Source organism: Protopterus annectens, chromosome 14.part0, assembly GCF_019279795.1.
Source record: "Protopterus annectens isolate FY-2018-M chromosome 14.part0, PAN1.0, whole genome shotgun sequence".
NCBI classification, from domain to species: Eukaryota; Metazoa; Chordata; order Ceratodontiformes; family Protopteridae; genus Protopterus; species Protopterus annectens.
This window is the reverse complement of record NC_056748.1, coordinates 522781988-522800648: the sequence shown is the minus strand read 5'-3', so window position 1 is coordinate 522800648 and position 18661 is coordinate 522781988.

Genomic DNA, 18661 nt, shown 5'->3' with positions numbered 1-18661 from the left:
GTAATGCCGTAGTGTGATGTAGTTAGGTGCATGTTTGACTCCCAGCCCTGCCAAGTGCGTGCCTGTGTGTGTGTCTGTGCATGTGTGTGTATGTGTTTCCAGCTGCCTGGGGACAGAGTAATGCTTTTAGACGGCTCACTCCACATACATTCCCTATGGGTGTCTTTGCCTTTGCGGATGATGTCATCCAAGTAGATGTATGCCTGTGGGAGTGCGGTGATGCTGAAACTCGATAGCGTGTTCTGTTACTGCATAATGCTGTAGTGTGGTAGACTAGACAGGTAGGTGCTCGATTCCAAGGCATGGTAGGTGCGTGGGTTTGGCAGTTATACAGTATGTGTTGGTGTCTGTGTGTGGCTAGCTGCGGGATGTGTTCAGTGTCTTTTGTTACTGACCTATATAGTGTCCACAGCCCGCATATTCTGCCAAGACACTGGGTTGTCAACACATACATTCATCAATAGGTCTGGTGAGTAACTGTCAGTGGCCCTACTCTTACCCTTGATACGGTCTGACCCGTGTGACGCAACATAACACACATGCTTTGATAGTAACAACACTACATGATGCAGGTGGCACATATAGTATCATTTTCATTCCTGTCTAATGCATTGCTGTCATGTGGTCCGCTGTTGTGATATAACTGCCATATCTACATATGTGTGTACATGTATATGTGTGTATGTATGTATATATATATATATATATATATATATATATATATTTTTATATATATATATATATATATATATATATATATATATATATATATATATATATATATATATATATCAGCACTATTGAATGTTTGTGCCGGATGATCTGTAGGTGATAACCAGGGATCTATGTATATCTGCCATGGCGTGGTGGCAATGCACATCGTCTGTAGTGCGCAGGGCCACGGGTTGTAGTCGTGTAGACACCGGTTATTTTGTTGCTGGGAAGACCAAGGGACATCAAATATCGTAATAGTAAGGCACCTGTTGCCAGTTGTGTACGGATCTGAGTGACACTGAGCAGTGGTTGTTAATTTGGAGGTTCGGTATGGGTCATATAACTATTCATTAGAAGACTATACTATGCAGATGAGGTTGACTATAGTGTATCACATTTATCACCAGGGTGTGCTGCTGGTCCCTGGAGTGTATGTGTGTAGTCAGCCGGGTGCAGCTCTCGAATATAGTTGACAGCATGGGAGGGGGGGTCAGGCATACTGTATGTACATTGCAGAACTGTGCCTTGGGAGTGCTCCTGCCTTAGCACACCTAAGCTAGGGGTGTGTCTATACCTGCCTGGTGATATTGGGAGGGATGACAGCAGTGGTGGGGTAGTCATGGTGTACAGGCTGCACAAACAGGTGTTGATCAGCACAATCAGCTGATGACTTGGCCAGCCCGCACATGAACAGTACAATAATGTGAGCAAGCAGCATACACACAGGTTTCGTCTGCACTCTACACCACCGGTGTATACCTGTGGGGACATTTCACGAAACAGTCCAACCAAATGACACGGGCTGCAGCAGGCAACATATACCAACATGTGCAGGAGGCTGGGGCACTGAGGATGTGTATGCTGCCAAACAACCCTTACTGGGGTGACATAAGACTTTATAGACCGAGGGTGACTTACCAGGGGCTACATGGGCTGGGAATGGTGGAGCACTATGGGGTGGACAGAGACCTCCTACAGCAGCTTGTTGACCTGTGCCTGCCACACCTGACACATCTAACAGGCCGAGGGAAACACATCACAGTGGATACCATGGTATGTGTTGACCTAGGTGTACTAGCCACAGGTACCTCACACAGCGCAACTGGGGATATCATGGGTATCTCACAGGCATCTGCATCCAGAGTATTGCACCAGTTCACAGACACCATGTCAACACATGCTAATGAGCATGTACATGTCCTCAACACACGTGATTAGTAGACCAGCAATATGCATCTGTTCGACCACATTCATGACTACCCTGGGGTACTGGGTGCTATAGCCTGTACACACATACACATTGTAGCACCACCCGGTGAGCGGGGTAGGGCTTACAGTCACTGCAGGGGCATACCCTCCAACAGCTAGGCCATATGCGATGGCCAGGGCATGAGACTGAATGTGTGTGCTGTCTGCCCGAGAAGCTATGATGTGTCTGATATATGGCTTCTGACACAGCTGTAGCACACCAATGCCAATATGGACATCCCCTACAGTCTCCTAGTGGGGGATGCTGGGTAAACACTGGTGTCATGGCTGATGACACCCATCAGCAATGCACACACACCTGAACACTCACACCAAACTGAGGTGGATGCACAGGCAAGACATATACTTGTGCATGTGCTTGGGATGCTCAGTTCACAGTTCTGGTATCTGGATACATCCATTGGAGCTCTTCAGTATTCACAAGCTACATGCATACAAGTTGTTATGGCATTTGCTATGCTACACAATCTTATCCTGCAGTAACAGTTGCAGCAGGAACAGCATAGGGCAGGGCCACACAGCCCAACACCACTGCCAAGGCCTGTACAGGCACAGTGTGACTTGGTGAAGGAACTACCTGAGCAAGGCACTGTCGGCAAAAGCCCGTGCACAGTATGACCTGCCCTTGGCAAAGAGGCAACACAAGGCATATGCACTAATGCAGTAGGTACCCACAGATTTCCTCTCTCTGACCTGCACACAGCACAATGGATGCCAAACATGACACTACCTGTGCTCGGCCATGTATAGGAGGTGCACTGTGTACATCCGATGTAGGCAGCACTCCAGCACCTTCCTCAAGTCCGGAACACACCCAGGGTATGTCTATTGACCTAACAAGTGGCAGTTGTATTAGAATGTATAGTTACCCATTGTTATGGTATGTATGTGAGCATACAAGTGACTGTGTTGGCCAAATGTTAGGACAGCAGACAGTACACATCCATAGTGGCACCATGACCTCTGTAGCACATACGGCGGGCACAGTGGTAGCCTGTAGTACACAGGGTGTCCTAACCCACTGCAGATTATGGGCTGACCATCATGTGTGTCCGTACAGCCCACACACATTCCATGCAGCTGGAGAGATGTGGACCAATAAAGACAAATGATATACAATGGCCTATGGATATGCCCAATGAATGACATCAACCCCCTAAGACACACACAGACTACAGCAGACCAGGAAGTTTGATGTAGTTTGTGTAAACTAGGATGTCCAACACCACTGTGCTGGTAATTAAAGCTGAGAACTGACGTACCCTGGTATCCCTCCAACCAGCAATTTAGGTAGGTCCACACACTGACATGGAGTACCCGGCATACCAATACAGTAGTGGCAGATGTTTACAACTGTTGGCTGTGCCCCCGTCAAACCTACAATGTGAGAGTCATGTGCGCCACCCACGATGCTGTGTAGGACTGTGGTTGTGGTTGGATGTCCCCCCACGATATGCAGACATGTAGCAACTGTCAATGCCACATGACCATTAGCTACCCTGCAAACACAGCATGACACCTGTCTGTGTAGAACGGAGGGGTCAGCAACACAGTACTAACTATCTGGACATGTGACACACGCAATACAGTTGACCATACTTGGCATGCTCACAATCATGATGGTATGACAGTAATGTTGGTCAACAACATGCGTAATAGTCATACTGGGCATGCTCACACACTGAAACACAGGACGGCCAGGCATGCATACACATATCTGCCAGTACATTGCTATACTGTTGGATCTGTGCTGTATGGTGTGTGTGTGGTCTATTGTCTGTACATATGCCATGGTCTATTGTTAATTCACATGAACTATGTGGGCAGGGTACTGCTACCATCACATGTATAGGGCGGTTCTTTGTTTGCGGACAGGCCGACGCCTTTGGATACAGACTGGGTAAGGCACATTCCAGCAGGTGGGAGCAGCTGTGTGTAGGTTTGCACAGTATTAAGCACTGCTGACCTGTGGTCACAGCACCTTATACACGTTTAGACTCCACATTTCTTTGACAGTGCACTACTGGCATACTGGTAGACAAACACGCTTACAGCCGCTCGCTCACTGACATTTCCGCTTACGTTTGTTACTCACGCTGGGTGTGTGCTATCCCTTGTGATGCGTATTCCATCGGACTACATGACTACAGTATCGGGTATGTGTAACCATTTTGCGACGGCAGGCGTTCGACTGTACGGACTCGGCAGCCTGTCCAGTGACGTAATCATATTATATGAGTGTTCCTCATACGATCTGCTCCCATCTGCCTGATACATGGGAACCGATACTCTGCAATGCTGAAATGTGATTTGAGTTTGTTAACGCAGCTGTCCGCCGAGTCATGCTACCGCATACCTACTGCACATTGTCCACCTTTCAGATTGCACGACGGGAGACTGTAGGAGTGACACCATTCCCACTTTGCATGGGACAGTCCCTCATTACGTATATCTCATGTGACAATACCAGAACTCTCCACAAATCAGGGACACATTTCTACAGAATCAGGGACAGGTCAAGAAAAAATCAGGGGCACTTTTGCAAAAGTAGTGCTATTAACTTGAAACATTGGCAGAATCAGAGCATATGACTTAATACACATATTCTGAAGTAACAGTTGTTTATAACTCTCACTTATTGTTATTAGTCAGTAAGTGTAATTCACCACCTTTCCTTCAGCAGCCACTAATTTTAGGAGGGATTAAGAGGGACAGAGTTAAACTTTCAGTCAAACTCAGGGACGTACCTGACATTCAGGGACAGTTGAGTGGTATGGACAATACTCTAGCCATTGCAACTGTCCTGATTAGGGGACATTCTCATGTTGTATGTGTCTGTACTGGTTGCTTGTTACAGGTCTTGTATACCTGACACATCGATATGTCATATGTAGTAGCATAAGCAACTTTACTGCTGCTAGACTACGCTTTGATTTGTTCTGATATGTATATTTCTGTACTATGCATGGCTGTAGGTATGTTTTGCCCTGGTACACATCTGACATTTCTACAGAGCAGGTTCCACTTTGGCCATTCAGACTGGTGGAGGCCCTATAGACCCTATATGTAGAGCTATCACATGTGTCAAGGCAACACTTACCCACAGCCAGTAGTAAACAGACGACTTTCATGGTTTGCATACGTTAAGGTTATTCATGTAGCATTATAATTGATAATACTGTTTCCTATTACATGTAGCTGCTGCTGATACAACAAATTGATGTCTGACACCACTACACACACTATATAGCCTCCATTCCCGAACTCACAGGCCATGTGCCATAACTGTCATTTTGCAGGACACAACTGCCCAGATGGGTGTGTCCCTCGCAGGCATACAGGTGTTGAACCTCTTCTATTATGCTATCATCTACCTAAGGTGGTCAGCACATTATGCACTTTCCGTCAGTAGCAGAACTCACATACCAATGGGTGTGAATGAACACTGTATCAGGAACAATGCATAACACCCTGTGGGACACATTTAGATGATTGGTTCTATTAACCAGACGCATTCACAGTCACAGAGCATATGTATTCATTCACGTTTGTTGAGGTACATGCTGTTTCTGACTCATACATGTTGTCATCTGTCATTACCTGTATTCCGCCACCTGTTCACCTAATATCACTAGTTCTGCAAGTGTTTATTTGGACTTTGCTACATTCTAATACATATTTATGGACATCCATGCTAATCGGGTACATGGCACTGATTTGGTCTCTATGTATTCCCCCGATGGTTTACAGAATATCCGGTAGATGTGCTCTTCAGGTTTGGGAGGTGTAGGCATATGCTATGCCCACATAGAAATATTAATGACTTCAACTGGGCAGGCCTACCACATCTCTGCCAACCAGCACCTGCACACTTAAGCCCATTAATGCATACCCATGGTCCACCTACCTGGCACCCCTCTACAGCAGTCATGACAAATACTTACTGCGAGCGCAGCTGGGCTATGAGCACACCCCTACACATTGCCCACTCTCCCCATCTCGGGACACATGTCATACGTTTTGTCAACCCATGTATTATCACACTTGCACAACCTACTGTTCCATGTACACCTACATCCTGCTCGTATTAATGTCAGCAGATTCACACGTACCCTGAATATTTGGGGTCCCGCAAGGGACACCGTTATCCATGTTTAAAGTGTAGACCTTGCAGAACTCTCCCACTGGTACTTCCCTACTGGTGTTTTGGACAGCATCAGTGTATTGATCTGTATTGCCTGTCTGTATGTCTGTCCGGCCTAGTTGGGCGATGTGGGGGGTACAACGTTTATTTAATGGACCTCCCAGTCACATATGCCCAGGCTGTAAATATGTTACCCCTAATTGCTGTGAAGTAACCTATTTATGTACATGTGTATATCTACAGTGACATATATATGTTGTTTTGTGTGTATGGGTATATATCACTACCTATATATATATATATATATATATATATATATATATATATATATATATATATGTATGAATATATATGTGTATGTAAATTAATGTAGATATATGTATATATACGTTTTTATCTATATATACATTTGTATGTCCGTTAACCTATACATTTCCTGGACATGGACACTTACACATGTGTATTGGGTTTTATCTCTGCTTCAAGAGCATACTATTGACTTAGTCATTATGACACTGACACTTCACTCCGGTGAACTTGTGCTCAGTATATTGCATGTTATACAGCGGACAGATGTCGCACGTTTTTCATGTCTGGGGTGCCGCTGCTAACTGGGATGTGATACAGTGTCATTCGACCTATTACTCGTATGCGCAGCCTATTATTTCTGCTACTGTGTTTGTTTCTGTGCACATTCATATTATTACTGTTGATAGGATGTGTGTTTGTGTTACTGTGACTGTACGTCAACATATTGTTGTCTTCATGTAGTTGTGTCTTTCTGCTTTTCCCAGTTTGGGGTTGCCACAGCAGAACTCCGTTCTGCTCATGGTTGGTGTATAGGTTTTACGTGCCGGGCTGCCAGCCCTGATGCACAACGTCCAACAATGATATGCCCATTCACGCATGTCTCCACGCAAACGACGCTCTATCTGGGAATTGCACCTACGTACTAGCTGACCTCCACGGGCCGCTCCATTGCACCCGGCGCAACATACCCTAGCACTCCTGTGTCCATAATTGCATATCCATAGTTTCTCGTGCACACCCGTGTTGAGTTTCCACGCATAACATGGGCGGCACAGTGGTGCAGTGGTTAACATTGTCACCTCACAGCAAGAGGTTCTCTGGTTCAATTCTCGGCTGGGGTGCCTTCTGTGTGGAGTTTGCATGTTCTCCCTGTGTTCGTGTGGGTTTCCTCCGGGTACTCCGGTTTCCTCCCACATTACAAAGACATGCATCTGGAGCATTTCTCCCCGGGCCTCCGCTGAAAACAGGCTCTGTGGAACCTAGTCGGACATTCCCGGTCAACAAATTTTAAATAAATAAAATAATAAATAAAAAATAACAGCCGTTATACACCTGATATCGCAGCCATGACACACCTTTACCCATTGCCCTCTCATGAGCGTTGGGACCCTACACACATTTTGTACCACCTCGTGTATTCACAGGCTGACGATCCATTCATATTTGCACATACGTGCCTTTCCTGGTGTTATGGATTACGAACGATTTGCGGGTTACAAGTGTAGGTGGTCGCAACATGTACTACATTCCATCTGTTTACAATGTTGACGTAGCACTTCAGCGATGTTATGGCCACTGGTAAAAACCTGCCTCTGGTGTGAAGAGTGGTGCTCTACTCACACTTGTGCAGCTTTATGTGACATATGCTGCAAGCACTTTATAATTCCTTACTTGCTCTGGATTCCCTTCACAGCCCTTATGTTTGCTTTCATCTTTCGGTGTTCCTTACATATATATATATATATATATATATATATATATATATATATATATATATATATATGTGTGTGTGTGTATATATATATATATATATATATTTATGTATATATAGATAAATATGTAGATATATAATTGCATATTTCTGTTATGTCTGTGGATATTTATCTATACACACATCTATCTATCTATGTATATAAAAGTTACAGCTGTACAAGACAACATACATTTGCTATGCTAATAGCGGCGTACACCCGCGCAGGCACACTTGCATCTACTCATTCTGAGTTGCATATGTTTACAAGCACTACTTTGGGATTACATGTGCCTTATTCCTTATGAAAGTACCACTTTGATGTAATCCGGTTAACGGACCCATACGAACGCGGTCACCTTTACATGTATAAATGTTGGATTTACAGCACAGAGACATTCATTACACAATTAATATGTGCTATAGTCGTACTTGAACCGGGAATGCCTTTATGTTGGGCAGATGCTGTAACCACTACACTATTGTTGTTCTTGCTCATTTATATGTATACCCATGGTTCATAGCTACTCTGACATATGCCTCACCGCTTCCCTTACACAGCAGGCATCCATTCTCCTGCTGGGATAACCACAGTACTACAATTAGGACATTCCCTGTTTCCTACTGCTCTGGACCCGTGCTGCATATCTACTCACTCCAAGGATATTCAGAACTCCTACGCTTATAGTCCTCGCACATACGCGTGTTTGATTTCAGGGTGTTCATGTGCTGGTCCGGGTCCATATTATATATATATATATATATATATATATATATATATATATATACACATATTATATATGTATATATATATATATATATATATATATATATATATATATATTGCAAAAATTTCTACTGTGTTTATACATCTATGATGAAGCTATTAAATAATTTATTTATAGTGTTGTACAGGGCCATACATGAATAACTTATGAGTGGGGTCTATTATGGAGTAGAAAAATGGATGAAAGGTATTTGTTCAGGGCACCAGAGGTATTGCTTAACCCTAACATAGACATTTTAAAATGTTAAAATGGCAAAGAAAGCGAATATTAAATTAAGCACTGTCATAACATAATTAAAATAAAAGAAAAGAATGTGGACTATAAAATAAGGAATCACAAATACTCAAGGAATAGTTTTGTCTGTCAGCTTTCTGAATTAAACCTTGCTTGTTCTCTTTAGGGTAACTGAAATCATACTTTTCAGCTTCATCTACAACACGGTCAAAAACTGCAAACTATATCCTTGCTTCTTGGAACTAACCTACAACATTCACAAAATTTATAAACACCTCTCCCACTATCAAAAAAAAAAAAGAAATGATGCAGACCGTAATTACATAGCAATCCTCTGTCGCAGAACTAAACATTGTCATGTTGTCTTTAACTTAAATAAAAGTCCTGTTCCCAAAATTCAGAAACAGATAATCTCTTTATAGTCAAAATATGCAACACAAATGTTTATTTCCTTGCTTTAACCTAGAACTTTTACAACTCCATGAATAAAATGAAAATTAAAGTAAAATTATGCTACAGACAAGAAAGCAAATACACAAACTTTAAAGTCAGGAATCGAAAATCATCACAGAACATTGTAAACTAAAAGAAAGTGAACTAATCACAATAATAGTGCATCATGCAATCATCATAGAACAAGCATAATTGGCACATCAGTATCAAACCTTAGATTTTTTATATATGCCATTTATCCCTGTACTGTGAATGAATGCAACTCAAATGTTTACTTCCTTTCCCTACCATTGAACTTTTAAAATTTCAAGGAAAACATTTCAAAAACTATAGATTAAAACAAGAGCAAAAAAAAAAAACACTGTCATGCCATTTGCTCCTCCACTTCAAATGAAATTACCCCCTTTCCAGTTTTCCAGTTAATCCAGATAAAAGCACTTCAGTCCATGGCAGTACAATAACAAAAACATAGCTCCATTTAGTTCTTTCTCCCAAATAATCCTAGGCTTCTTTGGAATGAAACCTACTGAACACTACATGATATTTAAATACTAGAACTGACACATGACAGCTAGCAAGAAAAAATGTTCAAATACTTTTAAATGTATTTAAAGGAATGTGAATACAAACATAATTAATTTAAAACCCAAAGATAAAAATCACTTTTATACAAAATATATTGTTAAAACAATTTTTTTCTTATCATAAAACAGTAGCCCTCATCTTTAATAGACTGCTGATGGAAGCTGAGTCATTAATCATGGAATGACCATTTCCGTGAATGTAATCTGCTAGAAAAGTTCACACACCTTTAAATCATACCTTCCGTGGGGGGGTGGGGGGGGGTGGCCAGGATCCTGAGGAGTTAGGAGCAGATTTCACCAGCTCTGCTATTCTCGTTTTATTTCTGACAGAAAATTGTATTTTTAATTTATCACACTTGTTTTTTTTTTTGTTTGTTTTATAGGATCATAAGATCATAGGAGGTTACTAGGCTAATGACATTAGGGCCCTTACAAGCCTGGCCAAGTTTTACCCTTATTTCTAAGATCAGCACCTATCACTCCTGTCCAAGAGGGACATAGGTGGAACCCCTGGGGTGAACTTACGCTTACCCATCCAGCCATCCATATTGTGCTTGAAGAGGGCAAATAAGGAGCTCTGCTTGACATGAAGCGGGAGTCTGTTCCAATGGTGTGGTAACCTCTGAGACACAAACCTGTCCTTCCAGCATGCTTTATTAATGTCACATACTAGGCTAAGGCCATTAGAATATTATTTGACTAACAGATATGCATCATTTCCAATAAAGCAGGGTCAAAGATTGCTTTATATGGAAAGCAGAGATTGCTTCTGTGCAGTCTGCATGAAGCAGAATAATGTGACAGTGATTTCAGATGGTCCTCATAGGACAAATGCTGAAGATCTTGAATTTGCCTTGTGAGGAACCTTTGTGGTCTCTCCAATTGCTGCAGGTGCTTGGAAAGGTTCGTACCAAAAGGGGTGTTGTACTCAAGTTATTGGTATGATGAGAAAAGAGTACAGGGATGTTATAACTTCTTTTTTTCTTGAGGCAATGCCCTTACTTATGACATTTGCAATACAGAATGCCCTTCTTACCACTGTGGAGACATGGTGATCAAAGGTAAGGTTGCTGTCAACCTGTGTGCCCAGGTCTGTCACCACTGAGTGCATGCCTAGGGTGTTGTTATTGATGTGATAGTCAGCAGGAACATCACTCTTACCAAAAGGGATGATAACATTTTTTTGCATTGAGTTTAAGGCCATAACTTTGGCACCAGTCATTTGTTTATGTAAGACCCTCTTATAGGATGTTGACATCATTTGGAGATTCTATGACCACTCTCAGATTGCAGTCATCTTCAAACTTTGTCAACTACAGATCTTTACTTTTAGCTTGCAATTTGGAGAAATAGATTCCAAACAGTACAGGTCCCAGGACTGAGAATGATCCCTGTGGAACATCACTAGTTACAGGTCTGATGTTGGAGGTGGATTCCCCTATTTTGACTATATGTGTTCTATCAGTGCACCAGTTAGTGACCCACCTAATGATATATGAGTTGATACCTAGCTGAGTGAGTTTGTCAAATATGCCTGAGTGGGAGATAGTGTCAAAAGCCTTGGCTAAGTCTATGTAGGCTGTGTGCACTGATTTCATCTCATCAAGGGCCCTAATGACTGTCTTGAAGATGTCCACCACATTTAACAGGCATGATCTCCCACTGATAAATCCAAATTGAGTAGGATCAAGTATTTGGAGGTTACGAATGTCTTTGTTGATAAGGTCCATGATGATTCTCTCCATTGCTTTGCAGATAAGGCTAGTCAGGTTAATAGGTCTATAGTTCCCAGGATCAGTTGAAGCACCAACTTTGTGCTTGAGGATAACAGTGGTCTTTTTCTATTCAGCTGGGATGAAGCCAGTGCTTAGACTATGACTGAAAAGAGTTCCCAATAGCATAGTTAATTCTTGTTTGAGCCCATGTAGGACACAGCCTGGGATATTATCAGGTTCCATGAATGCCTTATTTTTGTCCTTAGAGATAACCTGCTCTTTAGAGATACAGGGTAGACGACAGGTGGTAGGGATGTTTTGGGGTAAATGTGACTGGGAAGGGGTAGTGAAGTTTTCACAGAACCTGTCGGCTAACAGGTTAGCAATGTCCACAGGCTTGGTATATGTGGTATCATTAACTAGCAGTTCAGCATACATCTGAGCCTTTCCTTTTAGGTTATGGATGTAACTAAAGAATGCCTTATGGTTGTGCTTAGTTTTGCGTAAAAAATAATACTTCGAACAATTCTGTTCGATAACATAAAAATTATTTAATTTTTCCTATATTTTCTGGTCAAACTGCTATCTGGAAAATTTCCACACTTACAAGATGATCCATACAAAAATAAGCTCTCAAGACACATCTCTAAAGACGGAGTTCCAAATGGTTTTGACCAATATCCAGGAACTGTCTCTGAAAATGGACAAAATGGACAATAAATTGGACAATTTTTAAAGAGAGATGTACAAAGCAAATGGAACTAATTCAAGAGTCTTTTAACCAAAATAAAGTGCAGATAACAGGAAAATAAGTATTAAATGATATGGAAGGAAGACTGTCTGAAGAAGAAAACAGCACTGAATTCTATTAAAACAAAATACCTTATTATTGAGCAAAATAGATGAGTTAGAGAACAGATCTCAAAGAAACAATATCCACATTTTTGGTTTGCCTGAGAAAATAGAAGGGAGTAACATGACGAACTTTTTAAAATCCTGGTTCCCTAACATTGTTGATTTACCAGAATGAATGTCCTATGGCATTGAGGGAGCACACAGATCATTGGCAATTACTCCTTCTGAAAATAACCCAACACCGAGATCTACTATTGTTAAGTTTTTTCTTCCAAGGACAAAAAATTGGTACTTATGACAGCTTGGTCAAAATCTCCCATCAAACTAGAATGGAAAATAATAAGGTATGACAATGACTATTCCTCCACAGTGAAGTCTAAAAGGAAATGTTTTTGCCTTCAATTAAAGAATTCAAGAAAAACAGGTAAAAGTTAATTTTCTTTCCCTGCTAGACTTAAATTATTTCTTCAAGATGAGAGTAGAATATTTGAGGACCTGGATACTGCCTTGTCTTTTCTGAAAACAAAAAATATAGTTGAACAAACAGAAGTCGTGGAATGGAAAAACATTTCTTTGAAACAAATGGCTGAAAGAAATGGATGGAAAACTAATGAGAAGAAATAGAAACTGGAAGAAAATTGACTATTTAACCAATTTCAGCATTACTATATTTGTTGTTTAATACTTAATATTCCATAAGAAGTATTCTTTATATTCCTCTCAAATCCCTTTTACATTCAAAAAGGGAAACCTGGATACACATAATACTAAGGTAATTTTTTATTACTATTACCTACTTGCATATTTTATACTTATTTCAATAATTGATACTATTTTAAGTACTACTATATTAACATCTAGACTATATACATATTTGCAATGAATAAATATATTATTTGTTATATTTAACATATATATGCCACTTATTGATGCTAGTTCATCATACAGGACTTCTAGCTTCATTTATTTTTAAAACATAACTTTACATTATTTAAAATTTTAAGATCCAAATTTAATGTGGCTTTATTGATGTAAACAATCCTAATTAGTTCATATTAGTAGAATTTAAATGTTAACTGTATGGTTCCTTTACAATGGAACATATACAGATGAAGATGTGTCTTTACATTCATTCATTTCTTTTTAAAATGTGATTAATTCTGAGTAATTTTAGCCTTGTCTGATAGTTTATTAGTGGTTTTGTGATTTTGGAACAGACAAAACTTGATGGTGGCTTATGTGGGCTAAGTTCAGTGCTGTTATCTTTCATTCAGTTGCTTCTGTGTGTTTCCTTATATTTGAGGAGACTGCAGTATTTATAGTGCCATAAGATTTATGTATTTGATGTTTGGAATATGAAAAGTTTTGTTCCTTTCACTGTTTCTATTCTGGCTTGTAGTCAATACGAAGGTTTATTTTGAGATGATGTTGGTTGCAAAATAAGATTTTTGATGGTATTGTTGTGGCTAAGCTCATTGGGGATAAGTACTGAATTTGAGCTGTTTGTTTGGTTTAAGGGACTGGTGCAATGTCCAATGCCTAGGTAGTTTATGCTTTTCATGGTTTTGTTTATGTTGAGGTCAAGTGATGACTGTTAACTAATGAAGTTTTCTTACAGTCTCACATTTGGAATAAATAGAAACTCCCACTGTGATTGAGAGTATTCTGACATCATGGCTTGATTTTTCGCTTTCGTGTTTGCGAATGATCAAAACTATATTTACAGAGATTTTATGGCTCTTAAATATATTTCTTGATTAGCTACTGTTGAGTTTGGAGCCTTGAACACTTAACATACTTCTTTTTAACAGGATTATATAATCATTTTATTAATACTGAACAAAATGTTTATGTAAAGGTGGAGAGTGGGTGGACCTTGAAAGTCCAGCTCTGATGAGTCCTGTTTAACTTAAACTATTACTCGGCAGTACAGAAAAGTTAAGCCATCCTAAAAAATAAAGTAAGACTAAGAAGAGAAAAAGAAAGAAACAGAATAAGAATAAATGTTTGCATATTTAAAGAAATTGAGGTTACATTAAAAATAACTACAGGCCTTGATACACTGTAACATAGTAATGTCTGATAAAGTCATATCTTATCTATTCAGATGCTTCTTGCTGCCTCTATGTATTTTGGATTTTAAAAAACTAAATTTCTAGATAAAAAGGGAAAATAAAGAATATTAGTTACATAATACAATCCATCATTATATAATTATTCTTTAAGATAAACAAGAGAAGTGAAAATAAAGGGCAATGTTAGATAAATAAGATTTGGCTGACCTATGTTTTAATACATTTTTTCTTGGCTTGATTTACTGTATAACATATCCTAACAAATCTCATTGTAATTTTAATTCTGTGACATATACGTCAGAAAGTCAAGCAAGTATATATATATATTTAAGCATTCAGTGTTTTTGCTTTATATTGTATATTAATAATAATTGTTACTCAAGTTATATTTTTTTGTCCTTCACCATTTTTGTAATTTAACTCTTACATTGGCAAGTTGTAGTCATGCAGAAAACGTGTCATTCTCTAATATAGTTTTACTGATAATACTTGTAATTTCTTTTATAGTATCTATGGCTTCCTAGTCCTACTAAGACATATATTGTAATATATATATATATATATATATATATATATATATGAAATTTAAATACCAGTAGTAATATTGAACATGGATAACATTATACATTTTAATTAATGTAACATATAAAAGTAAACTGACATACATAATACATTTCTACATATCAAATATGAGTGTATGTTAAACAATTGTTGAATAATGATATAACTGAAGCTCTTAAATAACTAAAGCACAACATATTACAATAAATATTATAATGTATAAGAAAAATCACCCATTGATTTTTTCAAGTTATAGAGACCTCACATACATTGGGGGTTATTGCAAAATATATTACATGTTATTGTTTTACTTTTTACTTTTATTTTCATTAACAGGATCTAGTTATGGATAGCAGAGTGGAAATAATCCTGCTCCTATTTTGGGTAGGATAACTTAGAATCTCTGTCTAAGTTAGGTGTGTTATACTCCATGTGAGGAGTGAAAGCAAAAACATTTTATGTAATATTTTCCTTTCTTGGTGTCTACAATTTCATACAGTTTAAAGTCCACTAGGTTATTGCTATCTGCATCCACTATTTAAGTGATTTATGCATATTGCCATATTTTAATGTTCTAAAGTTATCAGTTAAAATACATTTTGGTTTGCAAGATGACAAATTTAAAGTGTATTTCTGTTAATATTAATGGATTAAATAATAGCTGCAATAAGGGTACTTTAAGTAAACATTTAAAATTATTTTCTTCTCAGGTCATATTCATTGAAGAAACACATCTGTTAACAAATGATATAGACAGACAATAATAAACATTATACTGTATTAGCTAGTTTACAATATAATCAGAAAATGTGAGGAGTAGCTATTTTGTGCAAAAATTCTATACCTATACCGAATATACTGAATACATAAAAGTAATAATAAAGGAATGTTTTGTTTAGTAACCTTAGAAATTAATGGGAAGAAATACACTTTTATTAATATCTATTGGATACCTGTAAAAGGTGTTAAAACAGTCTAACTTCAACTTGATCAGATCATCCAGTATTCAAAGGGTAGCCTAATTCTAATTGTATATAAATGAAAAAGATTCTGAATGCTGTAATTAAATCAAAAGGTGCTTCAAAAAAGTATTAGTTTAAAGGTATGCACACTTATGCAACCAGCTTATTGTGCGTTTTTATTTTTTATATCTTTCCCCTAACAGGTTTGTTTGTTTTTCAATTGAATTATACAGGTTATAGGTCACATGATTTATTGTGGTCTCATTTTTATATCACAAAAACCTAGCATTTTAACAGGGGTGTGTACACTTTTTATATCTACTGTACATCTGAGATTTATATAAGAGATGCTGTAAAATATTACTTAAATGGTAAAAATTATGATTTGGTACACTTTAAAGAAAAAGCAATGGGATAAGGATTCACTTGAAATTCAGGGAAAAATTGATAAACCAAAACTAGAAAGTCAAAATGAGAATAATATCTCAGTGAAAGAAATTAATAAATTACAAAGCAAATATTAATAAATTCTAAATCATAAAACTAAAATAAATTTAGAAAAGATTAAATTAACAGATTACTCTATAAAGCCAAACTACGTGTAAAAAATAGCATCTACAACAAAAATGATAATTAAAAGAAATCATATCAAAGAGTTATACTCAGCTAATAAAAAGAAAAAAAGTTACTGCGATAGAAGACATCCTAAGGGAATTTAGAACCCATTTCATTAAAATTAATCAATTTAATCCAGAATGGGATTCACAACTGCTATTAAAGCATTTATTAGGATGTATACTAAAAGTAAATTGACAGATGAACAGATGAAATTACTGGATAGATCTATATTGATGCTAGAACTCAAAAATCAAATTAACAAACTAAAACCTAATAAATACATATACTACCCATACATGTCAAGCAGAGCACCTCACTGGCCCTCTTCAAGAGAAATCATGATAAGTGGATGGAAAATAGAAAGTTCACCCCGGGGATCACTCTATTTGCTCTACTTGGTAGAGGCACTGGAAAATAATGTCAGGCAGCATGATGCCAGGGCACTTCTATTGGCTAGGCTTGAAAAAGATTCCAGGGCCATTAGTCTAGTGCACACCTATGAGCCTATGAAATCTCCAGGCAATGATGACATAATATCAGCAATTTAAAGACTTATGTCTAAGGATGCTTTAAACATCTTGCTTCATTTTTTTCAGTTAATTAAAGATTTAGCAATGCTTCCACCTTCATGAAAATAAACGCTTTTATCTCTAATCTTGAAAACAGACAAATACCCAGTTGAATGTTCTTCATATAGGCCAATCTCATTATTAAATACTGATTACAAAATATTCATGCCTATACTTGTTAGCTGAATTCAACAATTTCTTCCATGTTTAATTAATAATGATCAAACTGGATTTATAAAAAAAAGAAATATGTATGATAATATTAAAAGAATATGAACTATAATCAATTATACTAATAACATACAAGATCGTTTAACTTTAATAAGCTTAGACATCAACAGTGCTTTTGACACAGTTAATTGGAAATATATTTTATTGGTTTTGGAAGAATGCAATTTCTCAAAGGGTTTTTTGCAACTTATAGGTATTCTTCATGATAATTCCTTAGCCTATATAAAATAGGTTCTTATGTTTTGCAATTAATCTCAATTACTAGAAGAACAAAAGAATGCCATCCAGTGTCACCTCTGCTTTCTATACTGATTATGGAACCATTTGCAAATTAAATAAATCAAAATCAGATATTAAGAGAATACAAATGAACCACAATCTAAACTTGAAAATATTTTTGTTGCTGATGATATACTATTGTCATTGAATGAAAATAAAAAAGTTTCTTAATTCTCTGTTTGTGGCTATTGAGCATTTTCAATCTAAGTCTTCCATTTAATGAAGATAAAACAAAAAAATTATGCATAAATTCCAAAATACGTGACATGGAAGAAATATTTTCTAAATATATTGTAAAAGATACTAAAATAAAATATTTAGAATAATTTTAACTGAAAGCATTAAAAATATAATAAATATAAATTATACTAATAGCCTGGATAACATAAAATCTTATTAATAAATGGAATAAATTCCTATTTTCAATATAAAATAGACTTTCAATAATAAAAAAAATTATAATATTACCAAAAATGTTATATGTAATGCAATTATTAACTCTTTCTCTTCCTAAACAGTATTTAAGAGAATTTAATTCCTTAATTCTTAGATTTCTTTGGTATCCCAACAAACCTAGATTGGCCCTTAATCATCATTTAATAAATTTCTAATATAAGGGAATTGGATTACCTGGTTTAGAGTTATATTTCAGATCTACTATTATAAAAACAATCCCCGGGATTCATGAACCTTGCGCCAGGCGCCCGCATAGCGTTGGCGTTATAACGCCAAATATGGCTGCTGAGCGATTCAGGTATGAATGAATTCCACGTGCACTACCGGCGTGCGCCGGACCGTCTCCGCCCCGGTAGGTATGCAAAACACACGTG